Below are 24,266 nucleotides of genomic sequence, written 5' to 3'. Positions count from 1 at the left end.
CTTTATACACAGGAGAAGCAAAAAGAAATGGATATTGATCGATTTCTAAAAATGAATGGACTACGTAAAATCTCTCAGGAAAAACAGTTAATGTTGAACTATAAGATATCGGATCAGGAGGTGGAGGGGGCCATCCAAAACATGCAATTAGGCAAATCCCCAGGACCAGATGGTTTGACTTCAAGATATTACAGATCTTTGAAAGAATGGTTAATACAACCATTGAAGGAAGTCTGCAATGAAATATTGGAAGGAAGACAGGCACCAGAGTCGTGGAAGGAAGCCTACATTACACTTATACCGAAAACAGAGACTGAGAAGACACAGCTTAAGAACTACCGCCCTATATCGCTGCTTAATGTGGATTACAAAATTTTTGCAGATATTTTGGCTAAAAGATTTAAAAAAGTGTTAGCAGAAGAAATTCATACGGACCAAGCGGGCTTTCTCCCAGGCAGACATCTGTCTGACAATACGAGGAATATAATTAATATTCTAGAAAAACTACAAGTGAATATCAATACTAAAGCAGTTCTGATATTCGTGGATGCAGAGAAAGCCTTTGACAATATTTCTTGGAGTTTTATGAAGAAGAATTTACAGGGGATGGGGGTAGGACAAGGTTTTGAAAATGGTATAGGTGCAATTTATTCAGACCAAAAGGCAAAATTAATTGTGAATAATGTGATGACAGAAGAGTTTAAGATTGAAAAAGGAACACGACAAGGTTGCCCAATTTCTCCATTGCTTTTTATATCGGTCCTAGAGGTTTTGCTAAATATGATTAGAAAGGACCAAGAGGTCAAAGGTATTCAGGTGGGAGCTAAACAGTATAAATTGAAAGCATTTGCTGATGATTTAGTATTGACTTTACAGGAGCCAGAACCTAGTACTAAAAGAGTATTGGAACTGATTCAAGAATTTGGACAAGTAGCAGGTTTTAAGTTGACTAAGGTGAAAACCAAGGTCTTAGAGAAAAATTTAACACCGAATGAGAGGGAAAAGTTTCAGGAGGAGACAGGATTAACATTGGTCAAGAAAGTGAAATATTTAGGGGTTAATATGACTGCTAAAAATGTGAATCTATTTAAGGACAATTATGAAAAATGTTGGATTCAAGTGAAAAAGGATCTAGAAATATGGTCAAAGTTGAAGTTATCATTGTTAGGCCGAATTGCTGTGATAAAAATGAATGTGTTGCCAAGGATGCTGTTTTTGTTCCAAACATTGCAAATTTTGGATAAGATGGATTGTTTCAAGAAGTGGCAGAAAGATATTTCTAGATTTGTTTGGCAGGGCAAAAAGCCTCAAATAAAATTTAAGATATTAACTGATGCCAAAGAAAGAGGTGGATTTGCCCTGCCAGACCTTAAACTTTATTATGAATCAGCTGCTTTTTGCTGGCTGAGAGAATGGCTGCTTCTTGAAAACACTGAAGTCTTGGACTTAGAAGGTTTTAATAATGCATTTGGTTGGCATGCATATTTGTGGTACGATAAGGTAAAAGTACATAAAGCATTTAAAAATCATATTGTCAGAAAAGCATTGTTTAACGTTTGGATAAGATATAAGGATTTGCTAGAAAACAAAACCCCAAGATGGTTGTCTCCAATGGAAGCGAAGGCTCTGAAAAAACTCAATATGGAGGCCAAATGGCCGAAGTATTGGGAAATTCTGGAACAGGATGGAGATAGAATAAAATTACAGAGCTTTGAAAAATTGAAAAACAAAGTGCGAGATTGGCTCCATTATTATCAAATAAAGGAGGCATACAATTTGGACAAAAAAGTTGGGTTCCAGGTGGAAAAATCAAAATTGGAAACAGAACTGTTAGATCCAAAAACTAAGAATTTGTCAAGAATGTATAACTTGCTGTTGAAATGGAACACTCAGGAAGAAACGGTGAAATCAGCTATGATTAAATGGGCACAAGATGTTGGACATAACATAATGATGGCTGACTGGGAACGGTTATGGACCACAGGTATGAAATTTACGGCATGTAATGTCTTAAGAGAAAACTTAATGAAAATAATCTATAGGTGGTACATGACACCAGTTAAGTTTCAAAAAATCTACCATTTGCCTGATAATAAATGTTGGAAATGTAAAGAGACTGGAGGCACATTCTTTCACCTTTGGTGGACGTGCCCGAGGATTAAGGCATTCTGGGAGATGATTTATAATGAAATGAAAAAGGTATTTAAATATACGTTTCTTAAGAAACCAGAGGCCTTTCTCCTGGGCATGGTCGGCCAATTGGTGTCAAAGAAGGATAGAACTTTCTTTATGTATGCAACAACAGCAGCAAGAATACTCATCGCGAAATATTGGAAGACACAAGATTTACCCACCAGGGAAGAATGGCAGATGAAGTTGATGGACTACATGGAACTGGCGGAAATGACTGGCCGAATCCGAGACCAGGGAGAAGAGTCAGTGGAAGAAGATTGGAAAAAGTTTAAAGACTATTTACAGAAATACTATAAAATTAATGAATGTTAGAAAAGTGTTGGAATGAAGTTATATGGCTTTAGTAGAACTGTTATAAGGAATTAAGTATAAATAGATTATTAGAGTATTAAAGGGAAAAAATAAGGTTAGAATGTGTTAAGACAATTATAGGATAGAAAACAGAGGAAGATGGAAAGGAATTGCTGAAACAAGTAACGAAGTGGAATACTAAAAGGGAGGTGTGAGGAGGTCGTGGAAATTAGTAAAAGAAAGATAAGATATTGAAATGGTTTTTGCTTTGTTTAGTTAGTTGTACGTTAGTGTTGTTAGTTTGTATGTTAGTTTTTTTCTTGTTTTTTTTCCTTCTCTTTTTGTATTGTATTGTATTATTGTATGTTTTTTTCTTTTTTCGTTTTTGGTCGTGTTATGTTTAATTTGTTGGAAAACTAATAAATATTATTATATATATAAAAAAGGTGACTACTGCATGGATCACCATGGCTAGGTTGGAAAGGGACAGGTACGGTATCGATCGCCTAACCTGGCATAGATTAAAAAATGCCAGTTTGGCTACATTTGTGACCAATGCCTCCATAGAGAGAGAAGCATCCAGGATCACACCGGGACTCCTGATGGCGGCTACAGGTGAATATTGCACCCCATGAAGAGCTGGGAGCTGGCAAACCGAACCGAAATCATTCTGGCCCAGCCATTGGATGCCCATCTTTAATGGATAGAGATTCAGCCGACTCTGTTTCCTCCATCCCAGCACACCCACCTAAAAATTGGCCAATATATCCAGGGTAGCATCTGGCCAGGGCCATGAAGCAGTAGATCCATGATGTTTGTGGTCAGATCTGTGGTTATGTACAAGATATTTGAATAAAGGGTGAATTTGGGGTTCCCCAATGCAAAAAGGCCCCTTCATGGATCACTGCCTTGCTGTGGCGAAGGGGCTTGTATAACTCAGAGAAGCTATGAACTATGCCGAGCAGGGCACCCAAGATGAACAGGTCATAGTGGAGAGTTTGGACCAAACGTGATCCACCTGGAGCAGGAACCGGCAAGCCACTCCAGTATCCCTGCCAAGAAAACTCCATGGACAAAGACAACAGGCATATAAAAGATATGACGCTGGAAGATGAGCCCCTCAGGTCGGAAGGCGTCCAACATGCTACTGGGGAAGAGCGGAGGACAAGTTCAAGTAGATTCAGAGCTGATGAAGAGGCTGGGCCAAAGCCGAAAGGACGCTCAGTTGCGGATATGCCTGGAAGCGAAAGGAAAGTCCAATTCTGTAAAGAAAAATATTGCATAGGAACCTGGAATGTAAGAACCATGAACCTGGGTAAGTTGGATGTGGTCAAAAATGAGATGGCAAGAATAAATATTGACATCCTGGGCGTCAGTGAACTAAAATGGACGGGAATGGGCGAATTCAGTTGGGATGACCATCATATCTACTACTGTGGGCAAGAATCCCGTAAAAGAAATGGAGTGGCCCTCATAGTCAACAAAAGAGTGGCGAAAGCTGTACTGGGATGCAATCTCAAAAATGATAGAATGATCTCGGTACGAATCCAAGGCAGACCTTTTAACATCACAGTAATCCAAGTTTATGCACCAACTACTGGTGCTGAAGAAACTGAAATTGACCAATTCTATGAAGACTTACAACACCTTATAGAAGTGACACCAAAGAAGAATGACAGGAAGGATCCGGAATCAACGAGATCAAAGATTCACAGAAGATTGGGAAAAGTTTATTCAATATTTGCAAAAATTGAGTGATAACCAGATTACGTTTGTAAGTTTTAATGAAGCTCTGTGATGAGAAAGAGTCAAAATAAGTATTAAACATGAAATGAAATTTACAGTAATAAGAGAAATAACAGGTAGAAATGTGTAAAAAGTAAAAACATGAAGGATTTGCAGACAAATTGGGGGAAGTCCAAAGAGAGAAGTAAGATGTAAGCAAGATGTTTGCAATGTATAAACTTGTTATGTATTTGAAAATTAATAAATATATATATATATAAAAAAGAAGTGACACCAAAGAAGGATGTTCTTCTCATTATAGGGGATTGGAATACTAAAGTAGGGAATCAAGAGATAAAAGGAACAACTGGCAAGTTTGGCCTAGGAGATGAAAACAAAGCAGGGCAAAGGCTAATAGAGTTCTGTCAAGAGAACAAGCTGGTCATCACAAACACGCTTTTCCAACAACACAAGAGACAACTCTACACATGGACATCACCAGATGGGCAGCATCGAAATCAGATTGATTATATTCTCTGCAGCCAAAGATGGAGAAGCTCTATACAGTCAGCAAAAACAAGACCTGGAGCTGACTGTGGCTCAGATCATCAGCTTCTTATAGCAAAATTCAAGCTTAAACTGAAGAAAGTAGGAAAAAGCACTGGGCCAGTAAGATACAATCTAAATAATATTCCTTATGAATACACAGTGGAGGTGAGGAAGAGGTTTAAGGATTTAGATTTGGTGGACACGGGAAATGATATATAATGAATTGAAGAAAATGTTTAAATATACATTTGTTAAGAAGCCAGAAGCATTCCTGCTAGGTATTGTGAGAAATGAGATAAACAAGAAAGATAGGAAATTATTTTTGTACGCAGTAACAGCAGCGAGAATATTGTTAGCCCAGAAATGGAAACAAGAAGAACTACCAACACTGGAAGAATGGAGAATGAAAATGATGGACTTTGCAGAACTGGATAGAATGACAGGAAGAATTAGGAATCGACGAGATCAGAGATTTATTGAAGAATGGGAAAAATTTTCAGAATATATGCATAATTTAGGTGAAAAACAAATAACGCTTGTAACGTTTAGCGAAGCTTTGTAAAAAAGAAAGTTAAAATTATGGATTGAAAGTAGATTTAATTTAAGAAGTAGATAAGAACTAAGAAATGTGTGGAAAATTGAGAAGGGAAGGAGTACCAGCCAAGTTGAGGGAAGTCAAAAAATGAGAGAATGGTTTTATAAATTGTTTGAATTGTATTAATTTGTCTTATTTGTAAACTGAATAAAAATTATATTAAAAAAAAAAAAAATTGGGTGGACACAGTGCCTGAAGAACTATGGATGGAGGCTTGTAACATTATACAGGAGGCAGCAACAAAAACCATCCCAATGAAAAGGAAATGCAAGAAAGCAAAGTGGCTGTCCAACGAGGCCTTACAAATAGGGGGGGAGAGAAGGCAAGCAAAATGCGAGGGAGATGGTGAAAGATACAGAAAATTGAATGCAGATTTCCAAAAAATAGCAAGGAGAGACAAGAAGGCCTTCTTAAACGAGCAATGCAAAGAAATAGAGGAAAACAACAGAATGGGAAGAACCAGAGATCTGTTCAAGAAAATTGGAGATATGAAAGGAACATTTCGTACAAAGATTACCATAATAAAGGACAAAAGTGGTAAGGACCTAACAGAAGCAGAAGACATCAAGAAGAGGTGGCAAGAATATACAGAGGAACTATACCAGAAAGGAATGGATGGCTCGTACACCCCAGGTAGTGTGGTTGCTGACCTTGAGCCAGACATCCTGGAGAGTGAAGTCAAATGGGCCTTAGAAAGCACTGCAAATAACAAGGCTAGTGGAAGTGATAATATTCCAGCTGAACTATTAAAAATTTTAAAAGATGATGCTGTTAAGGTGCTACACTCAATATGCCAGCAAGTTTGGAAAACTCAGCAGTGGCCAGAGGATTGGAGAAGATCAGTTTACATCCCAATCCCAAAGAAGGGCAGTGCCAAAGAATGCTCCAACTACCGCACAATTGCACTCATTTCACACACTAGCAAGGTTATGCTTAAAATTCTACAAGGAAGGCTCAAGCAGTATGTGGACCGAGAACTCCCAGAAGTGCAAGCTGGATTTAGAAGAGGCAGAGGAACCAGAGACCAAATTGCAAACATGCACTGGATTATGGAGAAAGCTAGAGAGTTCCAGAATCTCAGATATGCAGATGACACAACCTTGATGGCAGAAAGTGAAGAGGAATTAAAGAACCTTTTATTGAGGGTGAAAGAGGAGAGTGCAAAATATGGACTGAAGCTCAACATCAAAAAAACCTGGTCCCATCACCTCCTGGCAAATAGAAGGAGAAGAAATGTTGGCAGTGAGAGATTTTACTTTCTTGGGCTCCATGATCACTGCAGATGGTGACAGCTGCCACAAAATTAAAAGACGTCTGCTTCTTGGGAGAAAAGCAATGACAAACCTAGACAGCATCTTAAAAAGTAGACTGTTGGAAACTGGCCCCTTCGGGAAAGAGTTCTTCTTCCCAGGCACTCGGGGCCTGTTGCCGGTGATCTACCCTGGCTGGCATCCGGAGAGACCAGGGAGGTCTTGGATAAGCGACACCCCCCTCCTGAGAGGTGCACACTCCCTTCCCCCTTGCATAGCAGCAGGAGAAAGTAAACAGTCTGAAAAAGTAGTCTATTTCATTCTACTTTTATTCCTGGACTGTACACTGTACAAAGCATGACTTCTCTCTCAGAAACCTCCAAGCAACTGACCAACTCCTCCTATACAGGAACAACAGGAAGGTTTCATGTTACACTGAGAACACAACTCTGAGAACAGGTTGGAACTTCCTGTCCCACGCTCAGACCCATCATGTGATGTAAACATCGAACTGCTTTTTCGCAGCTGCTGAGTACTCATATTAAAACAGAGACATCACCTTTGCCAACAAAGGTCCGTATAATAAAAGCTATGGTTTTTCCAGTAGTGATGTATGGAAGTGAGAGCTGGACCATAAAGAAGGCTGATCGCCGAAGAATTGATGCTTTTCAACTATGGTGCTGGAGGAGACTCTTGAGAGTCCCATGGACTGCAAGAAGAACAAACCTATCCATTCTTAAGGAAATCAGGCCTGAGTGCTCACTGGAAGGACAGATCGTGAAGCTGAGACTCCAATACTTTGGCCACCTCATGAGAAGAGAAGACTCCCTGGAAAAGACCCTGATGTTGGGAAAGACGGAGGGCACAAGGAGAAGGGGACGACAGAGGACGAGATGGTTGGATAGTGTCTTCGAAGCTACCAGCATGAGTTTGACCAAACTGCGGGAGGCAGTGGAAGACAGAAGTGCCTGGCGTGCCCTGGTCCATGGGGTCACGAAGAGTCGGACACGACTAAACAACTAAACAACAACAACTGAAATAAATGAACTTTTCCACGGTATTCTCATTTTCCGACTTTCACCTGTAAGCACGGAAAATTGGGAAACACTAGCCTGCATGCACTCCAATTGGAGAACAGCCTTTACCAAAGGTGTCATGGCCTTTGAAGACTTTTGATCTCAGGACGCAAGGGAGAAACGTGCTCAGAGGAAGGCACTTTTGGCAAATCCTCACCATGGAAGGACATGCAGGTCCAGAATTGGCCTCCACAGTCACTTACAGACATGCCATGTCCATGGAAGACAATCTTACTTGGCCACAAGTGATCGCCAAAGAAGAAGATTATTTAACCCCCTGAATAGAATCCCTCAGAACAGCACAAATACAACAGGTGTTGACTCATTAGGGGTTCATTAGTTGTACCAGGTGTGCTTGAGCTGGAACACATGAAATACCTGAGCTGGCTCTGGGGTTTGCTGAGTGTTACATTTGGTTGCATGTTAGAAATATAGTTAAGTCAAGAGAATGGTCCAAGAAGGTAAGAGAAGAGAAGAGATCACTGTCCTTCACAAAAAAGGAGGATACAAAAAGATAGCAAAGGCACTGAATGTTCCTAGAGACACCACTGGAGGCATAGTTTGCAAGTTCAAAGTTAAAGGAACAGTGGTTACACTACCTGGACAGGGCAGAAAAAGGAAGCTATCTGCAGCAGCAACCAGACTTCTGGGAAGGCAGGCTGGGAAAAACCCTCAGTGACTGCATAAGAGCTGCAGCAAGACTTGGTGGCAGTGAGCACAGTAAGGCACGTACTAAACACAGAAGGTTTCCTTGCCAGAACTCCAATACTACTGACCCAAAAGCACAGGAAAAGCTGGCTCCAGTATGCTCAAAAACATATAAATAAGCCACATAAGTTTTGGATTCTGTTTTGTGGAGCGATGAAACAAACTTGGAACTTTTTGGCCCCATGGATCAGCGTTATGTCTGGAGGAAGAAGAATGAAGCATACGCTGAAGAGAACACTCTGCCTACAGTGAAGAATGGTGGTGGTTCGGTGATGCTCTGGAGCTCCTTTGCATCCTCTGGCACTGGAAACATGCAGTGTGTGGAAGGCAGGATGGATTCATTGAAATATCAGGAAATCCTAGGAGGAAACATCATGGTATCTGTGAGGAAGCTGAAGCTTGGGTGTCATTGGACCTTCCAACAGGACAATGATCCCAAGCATACCTCAAATTCCACCAAGGCAGAAGTCCTGGAAGGTTCTACAGTGGCCATCAGTGTCACCTGACTTGAACCCCATAGAAAATCTCTGGTGGGATTTGAAGAAGGTGGTTGCAGCACGCAAACCCAAGAATATTACTGAACTGGAGGCCGCTGTCTGGCTATGCATCTCGTTTGAAGTAGGTCATAGCAGCAAAACGCTGCACTACTAAGTACTAAAGATGCTTGCTATGAAGGGGTTGAAGGGGTTGGAGAAGCCAGTATAAGTTGGAATTTCAGCTGAATTTGGGGAAACTACTTGAAGCATCCGTTGTGTTGAGCTACCGTATTTACTTGAGTCTGATGTGCACCTTTTTTTGCCAAATCACGCTGCAAAAAAATTGGTGCACATTAGATTAGATGGAGGGCAGGCTCCTTTACCACCACTTGCTCTGCCCTAGTTCTGCATCTTGCTGTTTGTCCTCAAGGGTAAGAGACAGACCGTTCTGTTATTTGATGGCTATCTGGGCTGCCGCTCCCCCCCCAAAAATAAAATATAAAAATCCAACCCTGCTTTGAATCCCAAGTCTACACCATCACCACCCACTGTCTCCATGCTTCTTTACCCAACACCCCTCGATGCAGACTTTGGTCTCTGTCGAACGTTAATGCGCTTTCCCACCAATAAGATCTTAAATGCAGAAGTTTGGGGTGATCCTAGCAGCTATACATGCACAGCCCATGTTTACTTAGAATCACAGAACCATAGAACTGTAGAGTTGGAAGGGACCCCAAGAGTATGCAAGGCTGCATACTGGCGCCACTCTTATTTAATTTTTACATTAATTCCATGGTGGGCCATCTTCACAACATAAATTTTCACTCCCCAAAGCTTGCTGGAAGACGCATTTCTGTTCTGTTCTATGCAGCAATACTTTCAAGAACACCTATTGGCCTCAAAAGAGCACTGAGAGCACTAACACAGTATTGCAAGGAGAAGCAGCTAGAACTCAACTATCAGAAAACTAAGATCATGGCATTTGCCAAAAGGCCTATGAACCGTTACATGACCACAGGATTGAGCAGGTCTCTTGTTTCGAATACATGGCGGTAGTTTTTCACTCTACCGGCAACAGGAAAGCCCATGGGGAACATGTTGCTGAAACTGCACAGAGAAGCTAATCTGTAATCCTTAAATTTCTTAAAACAAGAGGTGGCCACTATATACCCGCAGCACTCAACTTATTTGAAGCCTAGCCAATAGTACAACTTCTCTATGGTGCCCAGCTGGGCCCCTTCTCCAATTTTGCACCCCTAGAACTTGTACAATCCAAATTTCTAAGATCAGCCCTTCAAGTCCCAAAATGAGTCCTAATGCCACCCTGAGACTAGAAACAGGTTTTATAAAAGTGGAGGCTAGAGTGTGGGTGACGATACTCAACTACTGGCTCAGACTTTCTTTATTTCCCCTTGGCCTTGCCCCATGAATGATGATTTTCAATCCACATGGAAACAGGCTGTGGCAACAAAGATCTCAACCCTAGGCTTCTCTCCAGGTCCTCTACTCAGCATGGAATACGAACAGGCCAAAGCTCTCATAAAACAGTGTGTTGCAGACACTGAACGCCAATTGGATCTAGCCAGGACCCCAACTTTTATTGCCAATGGATCCTCCAGGTATTCTGCCTCCCCTATGGCATATCTAGCTAAACTCGAAATCCCTAAAAACCGGAGGACCTTTACTATGGCTCAATGTCATGCCCTCCCCTCGGCTGTCCTTGAAGGCCGATAAAGGTAGATTGCTTACCTGGAGAGAGAATGCCCCTGTGATTCTGGACAAATAGAAACAACAGAGCATGTGCTTCTCCAGTATCTTTATTATAGAGACATTCTTACCATTACTGCGTAAGTACCCAGGGCACACAGGAAAATTCTATACCTCCCTGCTGCTTCCAGATACCAACCCTGCTACAAAATACAACGTTGCCAGATTCTGCACAGCAGTGCTCAAAAATTTGTCAAAAAATTTGACCTGTGCCACAAACTAGATATAATGACCACTCGCATTAGAGGGCTCTGTAGACTGATAGCTATATTCTTATATACTAACTTTTTACTGGGGCTGAAACTGCCTTGGTCGCGCTGGTCGATGATCTCTGGCAGGCTAGGGATAAAGGTGAGAGCTGTTTCCTAGTTCTGCTGGATCTCTCAGCGGCCTTTGATACCATCAACCATAGCATCCTTCTGGACCGTCTAGAGGGGCTGGGAGCTGGGGGCACTGTTATACAGTGGTTCCACTCCTTTCTCCTGGGCCGTGTCCAGAAAGTGGTGTTAAGGGATGAGTGTTCAGACCCCTGGGCTCTCACTTGTCAATCAGAACCAGTGAAGGGGGTGACTGTCTTGTGTGAGTGCCTGGAGGCGGTTGGTGGATGGGTGGTGGCTAACAGATTGAGGCTGAATCCTGAAAAGACAGAAGTACTGTTTTGAGGGGACAGGGGGCGGGCGGTTGTAGAGGACTCCCTGGTCCTGAATGGGGTAACTGTGCCCCTGAACGACCAGGTGCGCAGCCTGGGAGTCATTTTGGACTCACAGCTGTCCATGGAGGCGCAGGTCAATTCTGTGTCCAGGGCAGCTGTCTACCAGATCCATTTGGTATGCAGGCTGAGACCCTACCTGCCTGCAGACTGTCTTGCCAGAGTGGTGCATGCTCTAGTTCTCTCTCGCTTGTACTGCAATGCGCTCTACGTGGGGCTACCTTTGAAGGTGACTTGGAAACTGCAATTAATCCAGAATGTAACTGTCAGACTGGTGACTGGGAGTGGCTGCCGGGACCATATAACACCGGTCCTAAGAGACCTGCATTGGCTCACAGTACGTTTATGAGCACAACTCAAAGTGTTGGTGCTGACCTTTAAAGCCCTAAACGGCCTCGGTTCTGTATACCTGAAGGAGGGTCTCCACCCCAATTGTTCAGACACTGAGATCCAACGCCACGGGCCTTCTGGCGGTTCCCTCACTGCAAGAAGTGAGGTTACAGGGAACCAGGCATAGGGCCTTCTCGGTAGTGGCGCCTGCCCTGTGGAACGCCCTCCCATCAGATGTCAAGGAAATAAGCAACTATCCTACTTTTAAAAGACATCTGAAGGCAGCCCTGTTTAGGGAAGTTTTTAATGTTTAATGCTGTATTGTGTTTTTAATATTCAATTGGGAGCCACCCAGAGTGGCTGGGGAAACCCAGCCAGATGGGCGGGGTATAAATAAATTATTATTATTATTATTATTATTATTATTATTATTATTATTATTTACACTCTTTCACTCTTGTCTAACGTTCTTAACCCTTCCAGCCTTTCTCAACCTTGGGTCCCCAGATGATGTTGAACTACAACTCCCATCGTCCCTAGCTAGCAAGGCCAGAGCTCAGGGATGATGGGAGTTGTAGTCCAACAACATCTGGGGACCCAAGGTTGAGAAACACTAACTCTCTTAGCCTATTTTGGATTCTTATAGACTTTTATATACACTTTCTGTTTTAACTCCTTTTAGGGGTTTTTTAACTTTGTAAGGATTTAAAATTATTGTACCCTTCCCTCCTTTTGTTGGTCTACAACCATAATAAAGATCTGTTGTTGTTGTTATTGTTGTTGTTGGCTGCCTTCGCCCACTCCTCTGCCCACTCCTCTCCATGCATCCCTCAGATTTGCAGGTGGAGGGTCAGGGGTTTGCTTCCTGGTTCTCTTTGCTACCTCACTCCTTCCCTTTTGCACCAGGAAAAGCCTCTTATTAATTTTTTTCACTTGTGGGGGAAGCTGTTTGGAGCAGGAAAAAAGATGCAGCCTCTCTGTTCTTGAAACAAGCACTGACTCGTTGTTGTAAAGAGTGCACTTTTGTTGATGTGCATGGCATTCAACAGCAAATACTTTTTTTGGTTACAGGGTTCTGAAAATTGAGGTGCGCATTAGATTTGATGGCAGATTAGACTCAAGTAAATATGGTATTTCAATTGCTTTTGTTTGATCTGCTCATTGCAAACAGCTGAAAGTCTGTAAATTTTGATAATAATTTCCATTGCAACTGTAGATTCTAGTAACAATGTCCAATAAATAAGCAGTACTTGAAAAGAGACCCACAAGAACTTAAAATCCGAAGCTAAACATAACATGTCAATACCAGAATATTAAAATAAATATATTCCTACCTCACCCTTTATCATTCTCACTTTAGCCAGTCACCAGCAACATGGCTCCTTTTCATTAGCCCTGGAATAAACCTAAACAAAATCTTAGTGTAGAACATCATACCATTATGAAATAAAGACAGTTATCTAATGGAAAGACAGTACACAATAATAATAATGTCCCCACTATATTGGCAATTAGGAGCTAAAAATATATATTTGTATTATTTATAGGCCCCTAAGCTACCAGTGAGTCCCAGTACCACAACCATTCTGATATATTAAATGTGCAAGGTCTTTCCATACTCCTAAAGCTACTGATATTTTTACTGAACTTTTCTAGCTGTGTATTTCAATAACCTTGCTTCCTGTAGAACAGCTTACATGTTTTACAACTGCCCTGAACCCTCCAGAAATCTTTTGCTTGTTACATTTGAACATGACTGCTACAGAGTACTATCGTACAGCCCAGACACCGAAGTCCTCCTCCAAGGGTCTTCTGGCCGTTCCCTCACTGCAAGAAGTGAAGTTACAAAAAAAACAGGCGGAGGAACTTCTCGGCAGTGGCGCCCTCCCTATGGAATGCCCTCCTATCAGATGTCAAGGAGATAAAGAACTACACTACCGGTACTTTTAGAAGACATCTGAAGGCAGCCCTGTATCGGGAAGTTTTTAATGTTTCACGTTTTACTATGTTTTTATACGTATTGTAAGCCACCCAGAGTGGCTGGGGAAACCCAGGCAGATAGGCAGGGTATAAATAATAAAATTATTGTTGTTGATGCTGTTGTTGCATAAGGAGCATAGATATCAATACTACACAATACAAAGTATGGGGCACCTTTCAATTGCGTGTTCTATCCTGCTTTAATTGCTGCTGAACCTCAACACAACAGTGCATGTTAAGCAGAAGACATCCTGCACCTCACCGCGTTTCATAAAAATTAATAATGAATGCCACGCCTCCCCGCGGTGGCAGAGGGTCCTGCCGTACCTCCCTGCAGTGGCGGAGGGTGCGCCACACTTACACGCAGCAGCCAAGGGCCTTGACGAGCCTCCCTGTGGCAATGGAGGGCCTTAAAATGTAATGAAGTAGTAGATTTAATAAAAATATTAAATAAACTTCCATTTAATATATTTTCAACTAATTTAAGAGTAGTTTAAGTGATTTACTAGTCAAGTTGCATCTGCTTCCCGACTCAGAGGTCTAAGTGGAATCTATGCATGCATAAGCCTCACTGAGTTCAACTAAACTTACTTCTACTTTCCTGGGAGTAAGTCTCATTGACTTCAGTAGGGCTTGTTTGTGAGTAGATACACATTTGCTTGTACTGCTTACCAAAAAACACCCTCCCCATCATTCTCACATAGTGCCCAACCTCCCATTTCAGCATAAGGCAGCCAACTAAATCTTCTCCCTTCCATTCCCTCCCCAGAAGGGAGTTCTTACCTCAACTTCATCACTTTCATTTATATCTTTATTGCGCCCCGCAGGTGGAGGAAACCTAACATCATGGAATGGAATCTGTCTCTCTGGCTGCCAGCTGAAATACAAAATAAACACCTAAGATATTATTTTTATTCATCTATTTATTACATTTATATACCACCTTTATCTTCCAAGGATCTCAAGGTGGTGTACATGGTTCTCCTCCTCCCATTTCATCCTCACATCAACCCTGCAAGGTAGGTTAGGCTAAGAGTGGTGACTGCCCCAAGGTCACCCAGTAAGCTTCATGGCTGGGTGAGGATTCAAACCCTGCTCTCCCAGGTCCAACACTCTAACCATTATGTAACTGAAGCAAGGAAGGCAAAAAGTACACATCGTCATTAAAGAATGGTGGCCAATGATTACTCACCTGGAACCCAACCCTGGTGAGTTGAAAGGAGAAGGGGACGACAGAGGACGAGATGGTTGGATAGTGTTCTCAAAGCTACCAGCATGAGTTTGACCAAACTGTGGGAGGCAGTGGAAGACAGAAGTGCCTGGCGTGCTCTGGTCCATGGGGTCACGAAGAGTCGGACACGACTAAACAACTAAACAACAACAACAATGCAAAAAGTGTGGTGATCCATGAGGATCCGTGCTTCAAAACCACGTTTTTGGGCCATGGCGTTGCCAGATATCCGTGGATCTGAGTTTTCTGTGGTGCAGGCTTTGCCCCTGGCTATGATGTGTGATTTGACGTTGAGTTTGGGTTGGCCCAATGCAAAAAGCGTGAGGATCCGTGAGGATCCGTGCTTCAAAACCACATTTTTGGGCCATGGAGTGGCCAGGAAGACGTGGATCCGAGTTTTTTGTGGTGCAGGCTGTGCCTCTGGACGTGATGTGTGATTTGACGGTGAGTTTGGGTTGGTCCAAAGCAAAAAGCATGAGGATCCATGAGGATCCGTGCTTGCTTCGAAACCACGTTTTTGGTCCATGGCGTTGCCCGATAACCGTGGATCCAAGTTTTCTGTGGTGCAAGCTGTGCCCCTGGACATGATGTGTGATTTGATGGACATGATGTGTGATTTTGACTCCCCTGTGTGAGTGCCTGAGGGCCCTGCTCTTGCCACTCACCATCTGGCCCAGGGTGGGGCCTGAAGCCTCAAAAGGACTGCTCTGCAGCCCAGGAGGACTCCCCTGTGTGAGTGCTTGAGGGCCCTGCTCCTGCCACTTACTACCTGGCCCGGGGCGGGGCCTGACAGGCCTCATAAGGACTGCTGTGCTGTGCTGCCCAGGAGGACTCCCCTGTGTGAGTGCCTGAGGGCCCTGCACTTGCCACTCACCACCTGGCCCAGGGCGGGGCCTGAAGCCTCACAAGGACTGCTGTGCTGTGCTGCCCAGGAGGACTCCCCTGTGTGAGTGCTTGAGGGCCCTGCTCCTGCCAGACTTTCTTCACCACCTCTATTGCATCTGCAGAAAACAGCAGCAGCAGACTTTTTCAGGTGGTTCGCAATTTAGCGGAACCACCTGTTATATCGGGGCCCAATACAGGCCACATGCTCTCCTGCAATGATTTTGCAAAGTTTTTTGCAGATAAAGTCGCTCAGATTCGGGAAGAGGGGAGCAGGGCCAGGGCGGGAGAGTGCTGGAGTCCTGTCTAGTCAAATTGTGTGGGATCAATTCCAACTTGTTACCTCCGAGGATGTGGACAGGCTGCTTGGACGAGTGAAACCAACCACCTGTCTCCTTGATCCTTGCCCATCCTGGCTTATAAAAGCTAGCCGGGAAGGGATGGGTGATGGGCTTGGTGGGGTGGTGAATGCTTCCCTCTGTGAAGGAGCCTTCCCAGACCTGCTGAAAGAAGCGGTCATTAAACCGCTTCTTAAAAAACCATCTTTAGATGTGGCCACGATGGCCAACTATCGCCCAGTCTCAAATCTTCCATTCTTGGGCAAGGTGATTGAGCGGGTGGTTGCTGAACAACTCCAGGCACGCCTGGAAGAAGCGGACCATTTGGATCCCTTCCAGTCGGGATTCAGGCCTCATCACGGGACTGAAACTGCCTTGGTCGCACTGGTTGATGATCTCCAGCGGGCTAGGGACAAAGGTGAGAGTTGTTTCCTAGTTCTCCTGGATCTCTCAGCGGCGTTTGATACCATTGACCATAATATCCTTCTGGACCGTCTTGAGGAGCTGGGAGCTGGGGGCACTGTCATACAGTGGTTCTGCTCCTTCCTCCTGGGCCATGTTCAGAAAGTGGTGTTGGGGGATGAGTGTTCAGACCCCCGGGCTCTCACTTGTGGGGTGCCTCAGGGTTCTGTCCTCTCCCCCATGCTTTTTTATATATATATGAAGCCTCTGGGAGAGATCATCAGGGGGTTTGGGCTGGGTGTTCATTAGTATGCAGATGACACCCAGCTCTACCTCTCTTTCAAATCAGAACCAGTGAAGGCGGTGAAGGTCCTGTGTGAGTGTCTGGAGGTGGTTGGAGGATGGATGGCGGCTAACAGATTGAGGTTGAATCCTGACAAGACAGAAGTACTGTTTTGGGGGGACAGGAGGCGGGCAGGTGTGGAGGATTCCCTGGTCCTGAAAGGGGTAACTGTGCCCCTGAACGACCAGGTGCGCAGCCTGGGAGTCATTTTGGACTCACAGCTGTCCATGGAGGCACAGGTCAAATCTGTGTCCAGGGCAGCTGTTTACCAGCTCCATCTGGTACGTAGGCTGAGACCCTATCTGCCTGCGGACTGCCTCACCAGAGTGGTGCATGCTCTGGTTATCTCCCGCTTGGACTACTGCAACACGCTCTACGTGGGGCTACCTTTGAAGGTGACCCGGAAACTACAACTAATCCAGAATGCGGCAGCTAGACTGGTGACTGGGAGCGGCCACCGAGACCATATAACACCGGTCTTGAAAGACCTATGTTTCCGAGCACAACTCAAAGTGTTGGTGCTGACCTTTAAAACCCTAAATGGCCTCGGTCCAGTATATCTGAAGGAGCGTCTCCACCCCCATCGTTCTACCTGGACACTGAGGTCCAGCACCGAGGGCCTTCTGGCGGTTCCCTCACTGCGATAACCCAAGTTACAGGGAACCAGGCAGAGGGCCTTCTCGGTAGTGGCACCCTCCCTGTGGAATGCCCTCCCACCAGATGTCAAAGAGAACAACTGCCAGACTTTTAGAAGACAGCCCTGTTTAGGGAGGCATTTAATGTTTGATGTAGTACAGTATTTTAATATATTTTTTGGAAGCCGCCCAGAGTGGCTGGGGAAGCCCAGCCAGATGGGCGGTGTATAAATAATAAATTAGTATTATATATTATTATTATTATTATTGATGGTGATTTAGGTGTGGCCCAATGCAAAAAGGATCCATGCTTCAAACCCACGTTTTGGGGCCATGGCGTTGCCAGGAAGCTGTGGATCCTAGTTTTTTGTGGTTCAGGCTGTGCCCCTGGACATGATGTGTGATTTGATGGCGAGTTTGGGTTGGCCCAATGCAAAAAGTATGAGGATCCATGAGGATCCGTGCTTCAAAACCACATTTTTGGTCCATGGCGTTGCCAGATAACCGTGGATCCGAGTTTTCTGTGGTGCAGGCTGTGCCCCTAGACATGATGTGTGATTTGATGGTGATTTAGGTGTGGCCCAATGCAAAAAGTGTGAGGATCCACGAGGATCCGTGCTTCAAAACCACGTTTTTGGGCCACGGTATGGCCAGGAAGCCGTGGATCTGAGCTTTTTGTGTTGCGTGCTGTGCCCCTGGACATGATGTGTGATTTGATGGTGATTTAGGGGTGGCCCAGTGGAAAAAGCATGAGGATCCATGAGGATCCATGCTTCGGAACCACATTTTTGGGCCACGGTATGGCCAGGCAGGAGTGGATCCGAGTTTTTTGTAGTGTAGGCTGTACCCCTGACTATGATGTGTGATTTGACGGTGAGTTTGGATTGGCCCAATGCAAAATCGTGAGGATCCATGAGGATCCATGTTTTTAAACCATGTTTTTCACCATTGCGTCACCACGAAACAGTGGATGCATGATTTTTTTGGTTCTGCCTACAGACTAAGAAGTGGTCTACAGTATCATGGTGTTTTAATTTTGTTTCAATACAAAAATCATATGAATTCATGAGGATCCATGCCTCGGATCCATGTTTTTGTGGTGCTGCAGCGTGGCAAAGTGTTGGATCCACGTTTTTTATAGTCCAGTTTGTAGGCGTGCCTTCCAGGTGTGTTTTGACACTGTATTTGTTGGAGTTATTTTTTAAAAAGTGGAGGATCCGTGGAGATCGGCTTTTAACCCAGACCCATAAAATACTTTCTTCAAACTTTACTTTTTGTTTTCATTCTTTACAGTAAAATCCTGCCTTTACCCCCAGAGGCTCACCTTATTATTTATTTAAAAGCGTTTTTTTTTTAGTCTTCAGGCAAACATCCAGACAATTCTAAACTGCTTTGAGGTTTTAGTTAGAATGAAGCGGTATATAAAGCTTATGAACTAAATAAAAATATATAATGTTTCAAAAATATGTGGTGATATAGAAAAATAGGGGTGGTTGGCTTTTGTTGCCCAACTCCCCAAGGGATTGAGTCCCCTAAGTCCATGATCTGTCAGAGATGAATGGATGAGGGCAGGATGCAGTGAAAGCAAGGCTGATCTTTGTTTTTCTGTTGCAACAGAGTTCCCTCCCCTTCTTCCAAGGAGGGAGAGACCCAGGGCTTGCATTTTGATGTGGAGAAGGAGGACACCCCCTCTACAGCCAGAAATTACATTGAGTCACGTGGGTTGCTTTAATAAGGTTCAGGATAGAGGGAGATGGAGAGATTTTGCTCCTAGAGGAGGAAAGAGTTTCGTTAACTTGGCCGCGCCCTCCAAATCCCCAAGCACACCCACCAGTGGCCCCAATCCAAATAGGCCAATGGCAACTACACCCCTTTGGATGAAAATAAGGTGGCTAAAGAGGCAATTACTTTTGCTGTATTACACTTCCGGGTTGAGCGCCAGCGATCATGGCGGCCCCCTGCTGAGCACCGGAGGGGGAGCTCCGAAAAAAACAGGGTTCTACCGCTACGGCGACGCGGTGAACCCCTGAAAACGTAGGCGGAGGAAGCCTACGTCCGTGGGACTCAGCGGGCACCAACAGCGATCCCCTAAAACGTTTCTGGGGCTCAGGAAGAGCTCCGGAGTGTGGAGGGGGTAAAGCGGTGCTGAGAGTCAATCGCTTCTTTTTCGGAGAGACGTCGCACAGCCGTGATCGGAGGAGCGCTCAACTTCTTCTTGGGACAAATTGGATTATAAAAGAACTTTCCGTGAGTAGGAGGATTACAAATTTTAAAAGGAAAAGAAACAAATTAAGGAACTTTTGGATTTGGCAAAAGTTAAAAAAGCAAATTAAATTAGAACTGAAGCGGTAAGGTTTAACCAGGAAGTCAGCCTTCCGCTCTGTATATAGCTGGAAACAAAGACTTTTGTGTGCCAAACCTTTAAAAGTACTTTTGAAGAAACGGAATCTGGCGTTCTGATAAGGATTTTCTCCCCCCCTAAGTGGCAGGGAAAAGGGGGGGAAGGACTGGAAACTATATTGCCTGCATAAGAAAGAGCTGACTGTGGGGGAAACACCGCCCGGCGCGCCCGGCTCTGATCTGTCAATCTGAAAATACAGGGTAAAGGAGGGACTGCGGAGAGAGACCCTGAGATTTCAAGCTCTGCAAACTGGATTATACTGTTAAAAACTGTGACTGTTTAAGTCTTGTTACTGGGAGGAATTAGTTGCGAAGTTGCTGGGAAGGAGAAAGAGAAGACGGGAGACATTGTTCCCAGGGGCTATTGTATCCCCCTGGTGGACATAAGGATTGTTACAAAGACTGATACAAAGAAACAGAAAGCAATTGGGAACTTTCCACTGTTTAGCTTTAAAATCTGACAGCTTGCTGCAGCTGGGAGAGTGACTGGGGACTTTCCACTGTTTTGACTTCAAGTCTGACAGCTAGCCTTAGCTGGGAGTGACCTTGAAATAAGTTGGTGTGGTATGGCAAGTGATAAGGGAAAACTAGACCAGCTGCAGGAGAAGACTACAAGATCTGGGAAAACCTTTTATTCAGGAAGAAGAGCCTCTATACCAGACCCAATTGGAGGTGTATCTGTACAACCCAAACCAAAAGCTATGTCTTCAACCGAGGACCTTTTTAATACAGGATTTGCAAAAATTCAAGAATCATTAAATAAATTGACAGAGGAGGTTGCAGAAACAAACAAAAAGGTGTCAGAGACATCTTCTAAAATAGATCAAAATACAGCTTGTATTAAACAAAATACAGATTTAATTCAGCAATTATTGCAAGAATCATTAAAAACAAAGAAAATTGCAGAAGAAGCTAAGGCAGCTGCAGAGTGGGGTGGGGATTGGTTTTGTTTTAGTGTAACTGTTTTGCCTGTTTGCTTGCTTTTATATTTTGTAAATCGAGGAGGGTATGAGGCTTGGGATTCCTACTGTGGAGGGGCGAGGGAGGTATGGCGGTGGGGGCAGATGTTATAGGCGAAGGGGATCGAGATACGGATATGCTCGTACCCCTTCCAATCTGCGCCCCATCCCGAGAGACGAGGGTAGGGTGAACAAGGATTACTCACCTCCGTCACTGGTGTTGTGCAATGCCAGGTCTATAGGCAACAAAACCGCCACCCTGCGAGATTTCTTCATCTCGCAGGGGGTCGACCTGGCTTGTGTGACGGAGACCTGGGTGCGCGAAGGGGATACTGTTACCTTACGACAGATGGCGCCCCCGGGTTTCTCCGTCCTCCACCAGTCACGGACTGTGGGCCGGGGGGGAGGGGTGGCATTATTAATCCGGGAAAATTGTTCTTTCAGGGCTCTACCATCGCCATCGATCCCCGGCATTGAATGTGTTGGCCTAGTGTGGGGCTCCGAGGTGAGCTTGGCTGTCTGGCTGGTGTACCGGCCACCTAGCGCACCAGCAGCCACCCTGTCAGGCCTGCTGGAGGCTGTGGCCGGCTGGGCCTTGGAGTTTCCTAACCTATTGGTATTGGGGGACTTCAACATCCATGCTGATGCCACTCCCTCCTCACAGGCTCTGGACCTGGTGTCTTCCATGGCGACACTAGGGCTCTCCCAGTTTGTTTCGGGCCCCACACATCAAGCAGGTCACACGCTGGATTTGATCTTTGGGGCCGGTATAGATGTGATCATGTTTCCTTCGATGAAGGTGCCATGGTCTGATCACTACGCTCTGAAAGCCAGGATTGATGTTCCACCCCCACCCCGCTTAGGTGGCGAGCCGTTTTGGGCTCGCCCGCAGAGGCTGATGGACCCTGATAGATTCCGCCAAGCCTTGCGGGACCTTGCTCCCCCTGGCGACTCATTGACTGAGCTTGTTGAGGGCTGGAATACCCAGCTCCTGGCAGCCATCGATGAGATCGCACCTAAGCGCCCTCTGCGACCCCGCAGAAACCGGGCTCCCTGGTTCACCGAGGAGCTCCGGAAAATGAAGCGGGACCTCAGACGGCTAGAGCGAGTATGGCGGGGTGCCCGTGACGGAGCTTCAAGAACATCTTATAGGGTTTTTATGAAAACCTATGAGATGGCAGTGAAGGCCGCTAAGAAGTCCTACTTCTCAGCCTCCATTGCATCCGCTAGCTCTCGCCCGGCGCAATTATTTAGTATAATTCGGTCTTTAACATCCCTTGAAGGACAGCCAAATTTAAATAATAATTTGACACACAGCTGTGAGGCATTTGCGAGCTTCTTTGCGGAGAAGGTCCTGTTGCTCCGCCATGACCTCCCTGCCAATTTGGATACAATAAAGGAACTGGAGGCCCCTCGACTGTCCTCGGGTCCAGTATTGGACCACTTTGACCGGATATCCCCAGCCGATGTGGACAGACTCCTCCGAGCTGGAAAGCCCACTACTTGTCCTCTCGACCCGTGCCCGTCCTGGCTGATTAGAGCGTGTCCAGACGAGGTGTGGGCCCCCCTGGGGGATATCATCAATTTGTCCCTTGGCACCGGGACATTCCCAGGGGAACTGAAGGAGGCAGTGGTGCGCCCGCTCTTAAAGAAAACATCATTAGATCCCTTAGATCTATCCAATTACCGCCCGGTTTCGAACCTTCCATTCCTGGGTAAGGTGATTGAGAGAGCGGTTGCTGAACAGCTTGGTAGGTTTCTGGATGAAACATCGGCTCTGGATCCATTCCAGTCCGGCTTCCGCGCTGGTCATGGGACCGAGACGGCTCTGGTCGCCCTAACAGATGATCTCCGTAGGCAGCTGGATCAAGGCGGGTCGGGGCTGCTGATTCTTCTAGACCTGTCAGCAGCCTTCGACATGGTCGATCACGAACTCTTGGACCACCGCCTTGCCGACGTGGGGATCCAGGGCACAGTCCTTCAATGGCTGCGCTCGTTTCTCTCCGGTCGGGGACAGAGGGTGGCGCTTGGGGGGGAATTGTCATCCCGCCACTCCTTGGTGTGTGGAGTGCCCCAGGGTGCGATACTCTCCCCGATGCTTTTTAACATCTTTATGCGCCCCCTCGCCCAGCTTGTCCGGAGTTTTGGGCTGGGCTGCCATCAGTATGCTGATGACACCCAACTCTATCTGTTGATGGATGGCCACCCTGACTCGGCCCCAGACACACTGACCAGATGCTTGGAAGCTGTGGCTGGATGGTTACGTGGGAGCCGGTTGAAGTTAAATCCTTCGAAGACAGAGGTCCTCTGGCTGGGACGGGACGATATGGGATTGAGGGGGCAACTCCCATCTCTAGCGGGGGTGCAATTAGTGCCAGCACCATCCGTTAAGAGTTTGGGTGTAATCTTCGACACCTCCCTCTCCATGGAGGCGCAGATTGCAGCTATAACAAAGGCGGCATTTTTTCATCTCCGCCAAGCTAAGCAGTTGGCTCCTTACCTCTCTCGCCCTGACCTAGCCACTGTGATCCATGCGACGGTCACCTCCAGACTGGGTTATTGTAACTCGCTCTACGTGGGGCTGCTCTTGAGACTGACCCAGAAACTCCAGAGGGTGCAGAATGCTGCAGCGAGACTCCTTACAGGGTCTTCACTGCGAGATCACATTCATCCGGTGCTATACCAGCTGCACTGGCTCCCGGTGGAGTACAGGATCAGGTTTAAGGTGCTGGTTTTAACCTTTAAAGCCCTATACGGCCTAGGACCCTCGTACCTACGGGACCGCCTCTCCTGGTATGCCCCACAGAGAAACCTACGCTCGTCAAATAAAAACATCCTGAAGGTCCCAGGCCTCAGAGAGGTTAGGCTGGCCTCAACTAGAGCCAGGGCTTTCTCGGCTGCGGCTCCAATCTGGTGGAATGCTCTGTCACAAGAGACTAGGGCCCTGCGGGACCTGACATCTTTCCGCAGAGCCTGCAAGACAGAGTTGTTCCACCAGGCCTTTGGTCAGGTCCCAGCCTGACTCCCTCCTCTGGCAACCTGCACAGAATTTTGCTCAACGGTTGCCATTAATTTGACTTTAATTAATTTTTATAATGGAATGTTTTTAGAATGTTTGATTATTTGATTGTTTGATTATTTAATTGTTGTTAGCCGCCCTGAGCCCGGCTTCGGCTGGGGAGGGCGGGATATAAATAAAATTTATTATTATTATTATTATTATTACAGAAGAAAAAATACCACCGATCAACAGGCAACTTGAGGACTATAGAACAAGATTTTCTATGCTTGAATTAAAAGATAAATAAGCGAATCTCAGGATCAGATCCTTGCCAGAAATTGAGAAAGAAGGTCTTAAGGAATTTCTTGCACAGGAATTTGCAGATTTATGGAATCTGGATCTGGATAAAGAAGAAATTAAAATAGT

The 24,266-nt window shown here is 45.3% G+C and overlaps 1 protein-coding gene and 1 long non-coding RNA gene across 2 annotated transcripts in view; both read right to left on the bottom strand.

Moving 5' to 3' along the window:
• LOC310668866 (large ribosomal subunit protein uL29-like) overlaps nucleotides 1-24,266 on the bottom strand; it is a 455,615-nt gene that overhangs the window by 419,618 nt on the left and 11,731 nt on the right. The gene's annotated exons all lie outside the window — the stretch shown is intronic.
• Nucleotides 1,294-23,411, bottom strand: LOC310668890. Its single transcript, XR_014506875.1, has 2 exons — nucleotides 23,072-23,411; nucleotides 1,294-2,285 (listed from the first exon to the last, which is right to left on the bottom strand). It is a non-coding gene; the product is annotated as an uncharacterized lncRNA (long non-coding RNA).

Source organism: Podarcis tiliguerta (assembly GCF_965153285.1).
Source record: "Podarcis tiliguerta genome assembly, chromosome: W".
Taxonomy (NCBI): domain Eukaryota; kingdom Metazoa; phylum Chordata; class Lepidosauria; order Squamata; family Lacertidae; genus Podarcis; species Podarcis tiliguerta.
The sequence above is the reverse complement of the archived record's forward strand: the minus strand, read 5'-3'. Positions and strand labels throughout refer to the sequence as shown.